At 41.6% G+C, this 13,155-nt stretch overlaps 1 protein-coding gene across 1 annotated transcript in view; it reads left to right on the plus strand.

Moving 5' to 3' along the window:
- The first annotated feature begins 4,791 nt into the window (after positions 1-4,791).
- Positions 4,792-13,155, plus strand: part of ctif (CBP80/20-dependent translation initiation factor) — a 58,684-nt gene continuing 50,320 nt past the window's right edge. Inside the window, exon 1 of the mRNA XM_075455100.1 lies at positions 4,792-4,939. The gene's annotated coding sequence lies outside the window, so the exon portion shown is untranslated. The remainder of the gene's footprint in view (positions 4,940-13,155) is intronic.

The following is a 13,155-nucleotide window of genomic DNA, read 5'->3' on the forward strand; positions in this document are numbered from 1 at the left end:
ACAGTTTGCTGGCTGGTGTTGTTTATATCACACCGTTGCTCTCAGAAGCCGCAGGAGGGGAGAGTCTGTGACCTTAAGAGCTGTTGGGCCTGTACTGTCTAATTCTATGTTTATGGTTTTGCCTTTTATAACACACACAGACGGAGCTGCCCCGGCCGCAAGCACACGGAAATATCATCATGCGCCCTCTCCACTGCTAATTGGTGCCTTGGTACCATCCCTCTGCTGAGGATTCAACTATGTGCAGCGTGACCAGAGGAGTAACTCCAGCTTCAGCTCGTGCCTCTTTTTCTGCCGCCCCACGTGTCCACACCTTCATAAAACCAACTTTGTAAATTTCGTTACAGGCTAAATTTATGGCGACAAAAAGAACTGACATGTAATGATGTGTTTCCACTTAGGGGAAAAACCAAAGTGCAGATACAAACCTCAATTCCAAAAATGGGAGGTTTTCTAAAAAATCAATGGCTTGAATTTTAATTTAGGTCAATTTAAACTTATATCTATTGTTTGTGTATTCTTATTTTAGAACTTTTATCTGAAAGAAGCAAGTCCAAAGAAACAATTTTCTGTGTTTTCTGTGTCTTTATCTAATTTAAAACTTGATGTCAGTAACTTGGGAGTTAAAATTGGGAGAGAGACATAGAAAGGCAGGAAAGTTTATAGAATATTCAAATAAAACTGTAATGGAATTATTTTCCAATCAACAGATTAATTGGTGCAAGGTGAGGGTGCCATGTTTGGATATAAAAGGAACATCCTCCGAGGCCTTTGTCTTCCCAAGTAAGGATGTGTCATGGCTCAACATTATTTACCATACTCTGTCAGAGAATTAGCCTGGCTGACGCGTCCACATCTCGATGAGATGGTGGTCTGGGAACTAGGTGTGCATTTTCTCGTATTTGAGGCGTGGTTTACGAATGCCTAGAGCCGTTTATTGGGCGCTACGAATGTCTATCAAATGGCGTCTGGTTCTTCCCATGCTGCTTTGCGCGCGATTCATAGCCAATTGTATCACTTATACCAGATGACGTACGTAGAGCGACAGAAATTCGGCGAGGAAGAAGAAGAAAAAAAAGTAAAATAAAAGTAAACTTGCGTTCTAAGCTACTTAAAACACTTTCTAAGGCTGCATCGAACGGTAACGTTGTGTCCGCTGCCATGTTGGATTAACACTCTACAAGCTTCGGTGTCGCACATAGACGTCGTCATCGTCTTGCTGCCCCCCCCCTCCGTTCTGTGATTGGTTCCCTAACTCAGGCAAAAATAAGGGCGGTGGTTTCCAGGCTGCCTTTGCAGTGTCAATGAAATCGCGCGCAAAGCAGCATGGGAATCCCCAGGCTATCAGAGAATCCCCATAAAGTTAAAAAATAAATGTATCAAAATATTTCTTAGCGCACGACTTCAAAGAATCTTGTTCTTTCAACATTTTTATCACCTATAGAACATAAAATTGTCATGCAACACTCGGGAGTGCCTTGGAAAATCTTTTTTTACTCAACACAGTTCACTCCTGCATCCAGGAATGAACTGTATTATGCAAAGAGGGAAGCATTTAATGTAGTCTGCACGGAAAAGTTGTTGAATTCTCTGGACCTGAGCTCATCTCAGATGGACAGAAAGACAGAGGATACGTGTTCTGTGGTCAGATGAGTTAGCATTTCATCTTCTTTTGGGAAAAAAACTGATCTTTGGTTCTACTTGCCAAAGATGAGGAAAAAACATTCTGTTATCAGTGAAAGGTGCAAACGCAAGCATCTGTGATGGTATGGGGGTGCATCAGTGCCCACGACACGTGTGACTTCCATATGTGTGAAGGTACCATCAATGCAAATGTGGATACGAAAAATTTGGGAGACACATATGCTGCCATCAAGGCGACATCTTTTCCTGGGAGGTCTGTGGTTATTTCAGCAGGACAATGCCAGACATGATTTACCACAGTGTGGGATCATAGACACAGAGTATGTGTGCTTGACTGGCCTGCCTGGAGTCCAGATCTGTGTGGCGTATCATGAACAGGATATTCAGACAACAAAGACCACAGACTGCTGAGCAGATTAAATCTCATATTCAACAAGAATGGACACAAATTCCTCTTGCAGTACTCCAACAATAAGTTCCTTAAACCCCAAATGATTAAAAAGTGTAATTATTTGTACAACTGTGGTAAATATGCCTCTATTTCAACTTTGTATATGTTGCTGCTATCAAATGTATTTCCTGAATAGGCAAGGCAAGGCAAGGCTATTGAAAGTGCTTTACAGCTACATCAAATCCCAAGAAGGCAAATAAAATCATCCATCCATCCATTATCTATACCGCTGAATCCGTCGGTCGGGTCGCGGGGGGCTGGAGCCTATCCCAGCGGTCAATGGGCGAGGCAAATAAAATCATTAAAACATAAAAAATAATCATTAATTAATTAAATTAAAAGCGAAGAGTGCAGATAACATACTTTCAGTTGTCATATGCACAGCTAAATAGAACTGTTTTCAGCCTGGACTTAAACATTGTCAGAGTTAAGGCCTGTCTCACATCTTCTGGAAGACTGTTCCAGATTTTGGGAGCATCAAACTGAAACGCAGCCTCACCTTGTTTAGTCCTGACTCTGGGCACCAGAGTCGCTAGATTCAAAAGAATTAACTGCCACTGTTCAAATTAATTACCAACCACTTATTTTATACAGCATAACAAAAACATTCCTTCCTTTACTATTGTCAGACGATACAGTGATGAAAACATAATGATTAGTTTTACCTTTGGTGCTGCATGTAAATATTTATGAGATGCTTTTAGTCTTTGACATTTGTATTATGAAGCTCAGATGAAGCTTGTAATTTTTTTGCTGTAGGCACTGCCTACAAAGAATTGAAATCATTAGACTACGAGTACATGTATGAGCTCAGCTGTTCACACTGAAGACATTTCTGACCAATAAACTCTCAATATAAATTTTTATTTATTTCTTCTTTCTGATAATATTTACTTAACCGAATATAAAATGTATGTTTTTTTGTGTCGCACGTGCAACACGTGCTGATATTTTTAGAACAATAAAATGATTTTCCTGTTTATCATTCCAGTTCCCTTGGTAACAGGGCAGTTTAGCTTGAATGTTCATTTATAACTTAAGGTCATAAAATCCTCAAATGTGGTGGTCAATACAATTAGACTCAGTGATTAATAACACATATAAGGTTCATAATAAATGGCTTATTAAAATATTATTTGACTGTAAGAATCCTATGCTCACAACCCTTTTACCTGGAAGATATTGTAAGAAGAAAAGCAGTTAAGTACAGCACATGTGAGAGGAGGCAAAATGAATGGAGCATTTGCACAGAGCAAAAGCACAGCAGCTTGGGAGTGGAACGGAGCACTGAATAGCTTGTGGTGCTGCGGGTGATGGGACGAGCACAACAAAGTAATTATGGGACAACTAAGGATAGACATAGGATTGGGAAGAATGACTGAGAAGGAACAGGAGAGGAAAAAGAATGAGAAAATTAAAAAAAAAATTGGAAAAAGCGGGTGAGAAGGGGTCGAGGGGGAGCAGCGACCTGCTGGAGTCTCTATCACACCAAGGTAGTTAATTAGCCTCTGGCTGTGACATATTCTGCAGCCATCTGGAAGAGAAATGAACTTTTACCACTTGGCTGCCGGTCCATTTTCTATTCATACATCTGTTTTTTTTGTATACATTTTGTAGATAATTCATTTTCTGTATTGTTTGCCATGCCATCTGTTTTTTTTGGGGGGGTGTAAGTGTGTGTGTGTGTGTGTGTGTGTGTGTGTACGTGTAAGTGTGTGGCTGATTGCCTAACAAAGGCTCTGCTCATCTCATGTTTAAATGCAGATGTAACTGTCATTTGGTTTGTCTATTCTATATTTTCCTGCTATTCATAATGTACACATCCACACATCCACAGGACCACACAAGAATCCCACGCATCAGAGAAGTAGAAACATTCCACTGAACTTCCCTCTTTTTCCACATGGGGTCATAATTTCACTAGAATGAATCTTGAGCAGCTTTTCAATGTGATTCGTGTTCGGAGGTATCCTCAGACTCTAAATGTATCTTTTGGATTCAACTGCACTTTTGTGAAAGTTTTCTAAATTTGGATAATAAAAGGAAATACCGCAAAGGTTTTTTTTTTTTATAATATTTACTTTTAATCAACAATACATTTATAATGCTGACTCACAAAAATAGTATCTGCCACGTGTCCGTGCAATATACTACGTCATACAACGTAATACAACTAACTTGTTGCAACACAGTGTCCTCTGCCAAGGTAGACACGCTGTTTGGGGAAGTAGACAAAGTAATTCCCAAATTATTCATGCACACATTTTACCTCTTGGTGTCGAGCTTTGAACGACCCTAAGTTCATCATCAGAATCAGTAAATTACACCGGCTGCCAGCGATGTCAGCTTGATGGACATAAAAGTAAAAAAAATAAAAAAAATTACACTAAAAATAGTGTTTCTATTATAGCCGTAGATGGCTGATTGGATCACCGTCATGAATTTACGGCACAATTATACATTTGTTGTGAATCTTCTTTAATTAAAAAGTAAAACTGGTTTCTATTAATTTAATTTTATTCTATCTTAATTGACCTTATTCCATTATTATTATCATTTTTTTTTTTTTCATTTCCTTTTATTCTATTTTCCAGTCCCATTTTTCAACGCCTTACGGAACGTCATTTCCCAGAGTGCTCCACTCTTCGTTGCACGTGTCGACGCAGACCGGACTGAGCGTCACATTCCTGCATTCCCCTTTTCCTCAGTGTGGGACGTCGGAGTTGCCACCAGATAGCTAATCCTCTTTGCCTCTCGTCTTTTTTGACAAGCACACTCATGACGCGGCGGATTTGATCTCAGGGGGTGATTCCGGGTTTGCCAGGAGTCACAATCTCACATTGGGTAAGGATTTATCCCCTTTTAAGCCGGTTGAAGGCGTCTTTCTGTTTGGAGTTCTCTAACCATGTAAACCAGACAACAGTTTTTAATAAGATGTGGTGCATTTGCTGCCAATAGTCTCCGTGTGCGTGCTGCCTCTGCTTTGACCTCCACCGGCAGACCTGTTGATGTCTCCACGTTGACATTGAGTGGTCTAAATTCGCAATTTGTGGCCTGTTGTTTACTGTTGTACTTAATGGCTAATGTTAGCCGGCTGGCTAGCCGCAAAGCTTGCGTCACCATTGTTACCAGTGATACGCGGGCTCACACGACAGGGCGTGGAGGCGCCTCCAGATGTGGCTTTGTTACAGTGACGGAGACACTGTGGTCCAGCTGTTTTGGTCATGAACATCCTGCCGGGATACACACCTTGGGCCGAGAGATGCGATGCTAGCAACCCGTGCAACATGGGCGTGGCTATACGTGCAAAATAGAGAAACCTGTAGCTGGTGTAAAGATGGAATCATCTAAGTCATTTGTGACTTTTGTTTCAGTAACGTGACGTTACACACGCGTGGCAGGAACGGTAGGAATATTCTTTTCAATTGGTCGATGCCAGAATGCCCTATAAAGGAGCTGAGCTAGCTGCGGATCAGCATGCTGTCTCAGCTGTTGACTCTCACAACAAAGAGTGGATCCCAGCTGCTAATGTAGCAGGACACTGGGGGATCAGTGACATTTCTGATAGTTGATGGACTTCTATCTGTAGGACTAGCCTTTAAAAAAGCTGTTACAGCTGAAGCAGACCATCTGATTGGGTAACTAGTTTGCATAATAACAATACCTTCGTCTGTCGTGAACTGATCCCAAACTGTGTGGTTTGCATTTTTGCATGTAACTTGCCTTCCTGCCTCAAAAAACAATGGATTAACTGGCATTACTCAGCCATCATTTGCTATTAAGCTGGTTTCCCTGAATAATTTGTTCATGGACTTCTTGAGTGTGGTTTTTAAGGTTATACTCAAGTCCAGTTTGCTCATAACATTCCTAAGACTGCTGCTCTTCAGAGACTAATTGGATCAGAGTGACTTCAGTGAGAAAAAGGAATGTTTGCATGCTGCCGCAAGTCATGAGACAGGAACCCCATTAAGCTGAATGAGATAGGTTTTGTCACACGATAAAGCCAAATTTATTGATTCATCTTTGACAGACAGCAACTTTAGCGCGTGCCCGAGTCCAGACCTTTCTATCTGTTCACACCACCAAGTTGACTGACTGAAGCTGGAAATGGCGTAAAATGACTTTGCAATTTTTTTCCTGATTTCAGGCAACTGTGGTCCCTCGACAGCAGACGTGCTAATTTGTTAGTCTTTCAAGTGGTATGTCAGGTTCAGCCAGTGCTGTGAGTACATGGGTAATTATACAGTACCTTTCAAACTAGGTTTCAAAGTGATTTACACATCAATAAAAGCAAATAATAATAATAATAAAAAAAAAAGTTAATCTCAATCTTTAGCACCCAGTATTTTCTTTTGTGTATTTAACTGACTCAATTGTAGCTTTTGGGAATATGGCACTGTCATGTTTAGGTTAATTGATTTTTACATCATCTCTGATTTAGTTGTTCGTGGATATAGGTCTAATACAATCATGCCCGTCTGGCATGAGTGTAAATGCTTTACAGCAGCTGTTTACAGCCCAGGGACCGGCACGTTTGTATGCTCGCTTGAACGTGGGCCTGCACTTGCAGGAAATTTTAGGATGTGTACGTGAACCTTTATAATCACGTCCACAATATGGTAGTTAGCTTAGGTTAAAGCACATTTCTGACATGCTTGTAAAGTAGAGCGTGCCGATCTGCACATGTGCTGTTGCAGTGAGGACATATTCAGCTTACGCATTCGTTTGTTGCAATATTGCATTATAAGCAGACTTTGTAAGTACACATCGACTACATAGATTGCCCTCGGTAACAGAAAAGGAAAGAGTATTGATGAAGTATAGACTTGACTTGAAGTAGAGCCTCTTTCGGACCATTTAACAAAAATCAGTGTTGTCATCACCCCTGCGATGTGCAGTGCCAGCACATGAAAGTGCTGTTGCTGCTCCTGCACTCTGCTCCCTGTTTATCGGCAGCAACAACAGGTAGTGTTGCGAGTTTTGACACACAGCAGGTTGCATGCATGCAGCGTTTTGAGGAACATGGAGGGGGAGCAAACTCGGCTGCCTCTTATGGAGGGAGTGGGAGCAGTCTGCGGAAAACTGGAACACCCTGCCTGAGTCACACCGCGTTCCAGAGAACTAGCCTCCTTTCTGTGGGAACTGCTGATCGTTACGTTGCCTGCGTTGCATGGATGAGTGAGTGGGAAACGATAAAAGAGGAGAGATTACACGGGTGATGATTCAGAAAAACATACAGCCGCTCTGTAAGAGGAGGGACGTGAGAAAGTGGTTTAAAGCTGAGAACACAAAACCTTTACAGGCAGTAACACAGAACAATTGTGTGGTTACTGTTCCAGTTGTAGCGTTTACAGCTTTGCTGTTGCTTGTTTTGTCATCATCTCATGTGTTTAGGCCTGACCGATAATGGTCACAGCTGTGCTGCAGACTAACCTTTGTTGCCTCTCTTTGTGTTTATGTTCAGCTTTGAGGTCTACCTGTTACCTCACCTCCATACAAGTTGGGGAGCCAGTGAGCAGCTTTACATACCCTCATTTGTTTGCCACGACTGTGTGCGTGGACCTGGACAAAATGGCACTGCTGGACTCTCAGTCTCAGCAGTTGCACGGTTCTGCACATGCCCAATACTGTCCTATTAGGTCACTGCATGGTCGCAGGGAGACAATGGGGCTATTGTTTTAAATGTACACATATGCTCATATGTCCCCCTGAGCCCCCTGTGTGGCATTTGTAGTCTATCTGCTACTGGTCTGTTCCTCTGGATCCAGGTCATTTAGCTCAAACTCTGTTTAACACACATATATTTACATGTTTACTCTCAACAGCTTACAGTGAATGGGAAGCAGGTTCTGCAACACACTCTTCTGGAGTTGATTTCTGATGCTTGCTCCCTAAATGCATATCCCCTAGATTTGTTAGAAATTAAGTTTTTAACTGTAAGTGCTTTTACTAGCAGTAATACTGTAGTTACTACTAGACTATTGCCCCTGTTGCTCTGTCAGCTGGAAACTTTCTTTTGCTTCTGTTTCATGTGCAACCTGAGTTTCTGCAGGTTTAAAGTGAAGCAGCTGGTTGCAAATGGCACCGTTGCTTCACATAAAGTAGGTTCCTGGTTCAAACCTCGGTCTGTGGTATTTCTGTGTTAGAGTTTGCATGTCGTCCCGCTGCGTGCCTAGGAGTCTCTATTCTGAAAACATCTGGAAGCCTAGGATACAATGTTGCTGGACCTTTGGGAGAGGAGCGTTGCCCCTTTCCTGTCTGATTAGGAAATTCTAGCCACTCAACAGTCCTGGTCAGTCTGTCGTATTTTAATTTTGTGATCTGCCAGATGTTTCAGTTGGCAAAAGGAAGTGTGGACAGCAGCGAAGGCCTAGGAAGCCAGACAGTCCCTCTCCTCTTGAGTTTTGAGGACGTGACATTCATGATTTCCAAAAGGAAATTCAAATTTTGTGGAGTCCTTCCACAGGACAGTTTTCCACTTTGTCTCAGTTCATTTGAAATGCGCTTTGGTCCAGAGAAGACACCAATATTTCTGGATCATCTTGATATATGGCTTCTTCTTTGCATGAATGAACTGAGCTAATATTCTTCATGAAATAGTAGTAAAGTTGGGGTTGTAAATGGAGGGCAGCTTATTCTTGTGCTGAAAATGTTTTACACAGTCCTTAACACTTCAAAAGACTTGAATTAGGATTTGTGATTTGTCCATCCAATCTATTAGCAAACATATATGTACTGCAATAAATATGTCAGTTGAGTGATTAGACTCGAAAATACACTATTCCAAATTATATTCAAAGCCAACTGTGAGTTTGTTAAGCCACCAAGCCAGTAGAAGTCCAGATTAGGTGAATTATCTTCTCTCCCAGCATGGGGTGAGAACATTGACTTGGACTCCCACTGGGGCAACAGGGTCTCATGATCTGTTCTGTTTGGATTGCGAGGATTTTAGTTTCTTACCATTTGGTTATTTGATAACCATATCCAGGGCTTTTTTAAATTTTTTTTATCAAAGTCGATAAAGAAACCCATGAGAAAAAGAGAGGCGATCACCTCGTCAAAAGATGGGGAAGAGAGTAAATAATATGAAAGTCCAAACAGAGTAACAGACTTTGGGTTCTAATTGTAGGTGAAACTTATACTTTACTCCTCATGCAGTGGGCCTGGGGACGTGTAAATTTAGTTTATTTTCTCTTTTTAAGAAATTAATAACGGCATCTGTGCTTCCTTCTGTTTTGAAAAACATCTGAATCCATTGCCCTACAAATATTTGAATTGCCAGGTCCTTTGTGACTTTGACCAGCAGCATATATGAACAAGCTGCTTTCTGACTCCCATCTTTAGGGATTAATGGTATCATGGAGCATGGATGATATTGATTCGTGTCTATGTCTCCGTCCATGCCACAGACAAAGGAACAGTGTGTTGTCTGGTGCCATGCTGTGGCTGTCTGACCAGTTTAGTGTCTGTCTGAGCCTCGGGCACAGTCCTCGGCGTGGTCGACTGTGGCGCGGAGTGCTTTGCATTTCATAGTGCTGATCTTTCTATGCCGGCCTGCACTGTAGTGTCAGATTATGAGCGATATCTCAGGACCACGCTGCACATTGTTAGTAGATTACTCAGAGAGGCTTTGGCAGTCATGTGTTCAGTGTCGGTGCCTGGTTTCAAAATCGGTCTCAAAAAACTGAGCTTGGCCTCAAGATGTCTGAATCCCATCTTAGATTTACTCAGTGGCTCAAAGTAACCCTAACCCGGTCTAATGTAACCATCCTGCAAGAATGTATAGAATTGCAAAGTGTTTTAATTGTCTCATCATATAAAAAAACGGATCGAACGGGTATTGGAAACCAATCTGTATAAAGATATATTTACACAAACCAATCAAAGGAAGAATTTACTTGCGGAGCTGCTCAGGTCAGGTGTGTTATTCGTCAATTGGAAACTGGATGGACCATACAGTAGAATAAATCCAATTAACTCAAACGTGATAAATGATATTTACTCTGATTCTCTGGCGAACGACATGAATAGAACGCGTGAGGCAGTTTGAGCTGTCTTTTCATCCAATGAGTATCTAGAAGATTGAATGATGTTGCCTGAGAAAGATGTCGCTTTAGGGGATTAAGTACATTTGATGTCTATGTGTATGTTGCATGCTGCCAGTCCTTATGCAACACAGCAGCAGTGAGGCTGGACGTGTGGCCGGGACAGGGTGGCAGGCGGCTCTTTGTTAGAACAGCTGGTCGAGGTGACGGAGAGAGAGGGAAAGGGTGGAGACAGGAAGGAGCAGGGGAGGAGTCAGGGCATTGTGGTCGAGGAGACTGAAAAACATGTAGTTTTGGGAGAAAGGAGGCAATGTATCAGGCAATGTACAAGACATGTCGTCTGCTGCAGAAACGCACGGCGATGCAGCGGGCACAGTAACAAACTGCTTCGTCTGACATGACCTTTGTCTTTCTGACTGAATTCCTCTGTTTGTTCATGGTTTTCACTGTTTGTTTTAGCCTTTTTTTCTCACTTAAAATAAATATTCAATATGTAGATATTTTCAGTTTTATGTTGTTCTCTTTGGGTTTCTGGGCTGATGATTGGATAGAAGAAGCATCTCTCTCACTCACTTTTGGGGCCTGAAATTAAATAATGAATTAATGTAAAAGAACCAAAGGTTTAGTTTAAGCACCTTTTAATATCCACAGTGTAACTCAATTATAAAAAAAATCTGGTTTGTGATTTTTGGTGCATTTGTGGCTGCAGTTTCCTTTCAAAAGCTGCTGGAGATTACTTTAAAACTTTTTAGTCTTGCATTTCAATAGAATTTTTTACTACAAAGTTAAAATGCAAACAGTTTCTCAATGATCTTGATCGCCTGCAGTTGTTTCTTGTAATCCGAGTGGCAGTGTTGTTGACTCATCTTAAAGTGGTATCCATTGGGAAGATGAGATGTGTGTTTGGTAAATCCGAGAGTTGTTGCGCTGCTATTTGTGTTCGTGACTTTGCAGAGTCAATTTTTCTGTTTGGTGCCTCCATGCTGCAGTCCTTCTTTGTGCTTGTTTGCTTATGTTGTGTGTGCTTAAAGGATAAGACCGGTTTTTTGACATTGGGCCCTTGATTTCACATTATAACACGATGTTCTACTCACCCCTGGTTGTTGTTTAACATTTGGAGCTGTTCCGAAGATATTCACGAGGCGTCTGGCTGCTCTCTTGAGATATTCGGCCATGAAACGGTTTCCTATGGGCAAGCTTAAACAGGCACAAACTATGCTGTTTATAATTTATTAATTACTGTACACTAGCACTCATAACGTGGAGGTGCATCGCTTACTTAAAAAAATCCGGGTTACTAATTTTGAATTTTAGCCGAATGAATAAATAGGCAGCAGGTCTGTGGGCTGTCTGTGGTAGTAGCACGACGATGACGTCAGTAACACCCACTTTACGACAAAAAAATCAAAATTAGAGTAACCCGGATTTTTTTAAGTAAGCGACGTACCTCCACGTTGTCAGTGCTAATGTACAGTAATTAATAAATTATAAACAGCATAGTTTGTGCCTGTATAAGCTTGCCCATAGGAAACCGTTTCATGGCCGAATATCTCAAGAGAGCAGCCAGACGTATCTCGAATATCTTCGGAACAGCTCCAAATGTTCAACAACAAGCAGGGGTGAGTAGAACATCATGTTATAATGTGAAATCAAGGGCCCAATGTCAAAAAACCGGTCTTATCCTTTAATACAGGAGACTGTCGGGTTCAGAAGAAATCCTTGCTCTAATCTTCTCCCAGTCTCCTCTTTTTGCCTGCACCCTACAGGGAGGATGGTACTTTGATTTGTCGACTGTCACTAGAGCAAAGGTCAAACTGGTGTTATTTTGAACAGAAAACCTGTTTCCCCTACTCTAGAGAAAACATTGAATGTATTGTAACTAAATAGAAAGACAGACCCACTCCATCAACCAGACAACTCAGAGCTATTGTAAGAGGGAAGAGAACCTTGTGAGAACTTAACAAATTGCTGCAGGTTTGGAATGATGTGTTGTGAAACACGGCAGGATTGAGTGGACTTTTAGTCCCGTTCCAAAGACAACAGGACAGTTTGATCAGCGCAGAACCTTTGTGTACTTTGAAGTAGTTTGAACAGACATAGTGACTATTTGGTCCTTCATAGTAAGCACATACAGGTACAATTTTCAAAATGTATAGATAACCAGACAACAACACAGAGGACTGGATGCTCGTAGTAACAGTGGATGGGTCGATAACTTTCAGCAGCTGTTCCCCTTCAGGCAGTAACTCTATACTACGTGTCAAGGTGAACACAAGGACATCTGACTGGGATGCAGCCAGTACTGATGTGCATTAATCCACCATTCATTTTGGCTACTATGCAACTCCATTCACTCAAGCTGTGTTGGAATTACGGTGGCTTAGCTCCATTAACTTAAATCTAACTTAGATTTGCAGCAAAAACTGCCTTTTCACACGCAGTGTGACAACTAAAGTTCCAGGCTAGTGGAAAATACTTCATGAAGCTGCATAGGTGATGCATAGGAATATTTTCAGACTGTTACTAGTGAATATATGTTGTTCTGCCAAATGTGTACAGCTTTCTCTGTGGGCTTTTAGATCAGGTTGAAATTGCATTGACTGGTGACCTGGAGAATGGCCTGACTTGCGTGTCAGGGTGATGGCTGTCTTTCACAAGCTGAATTCATTACCTCAACATCAGCGTCCATCCTACCTCAGCTCAAATAAGACGGCTGTTGCTGTAAAAGAAGTGGACAGCTAGAACTGCAAAAGCAGGACTAGCTGCTCGTCTGATAGTTCCATGATGATTCAGCTTGAATACACTCAAATGACAGCAACTGGCACAAGTTAGGCTATTTCATAGAGGCGCTGGTGTATGCTCACATTTGTGCATCTTCACATGAGCTGTGTTAACATTTCCAAAGTAGAAACTACTGACACCACTGCTGTTATCAATTCTCAATATCAGCAGGTGAGGTGTCAGTCCATTGTGTTATCTCTGAATCTGAACACACTGTAGACACAAAGCAAACAG

The sequence above is a fragment of the Odontesthes bonariensis genome, chromosome 22 (genome assembly GCF_027942865.1).
Source record: "Odontesthes bonariensis isolate fOdoBon6 chromosome 22, fOdoBon6.hap1, whole genome shotgun sequence".
NCBI classification, from domain to species: Eukaryota; Metazoa; Chordata; class Actinopteri; order Atheriniformes; family Atherinopsidae; genus Odontesthes; species Odontesthes bonariensis.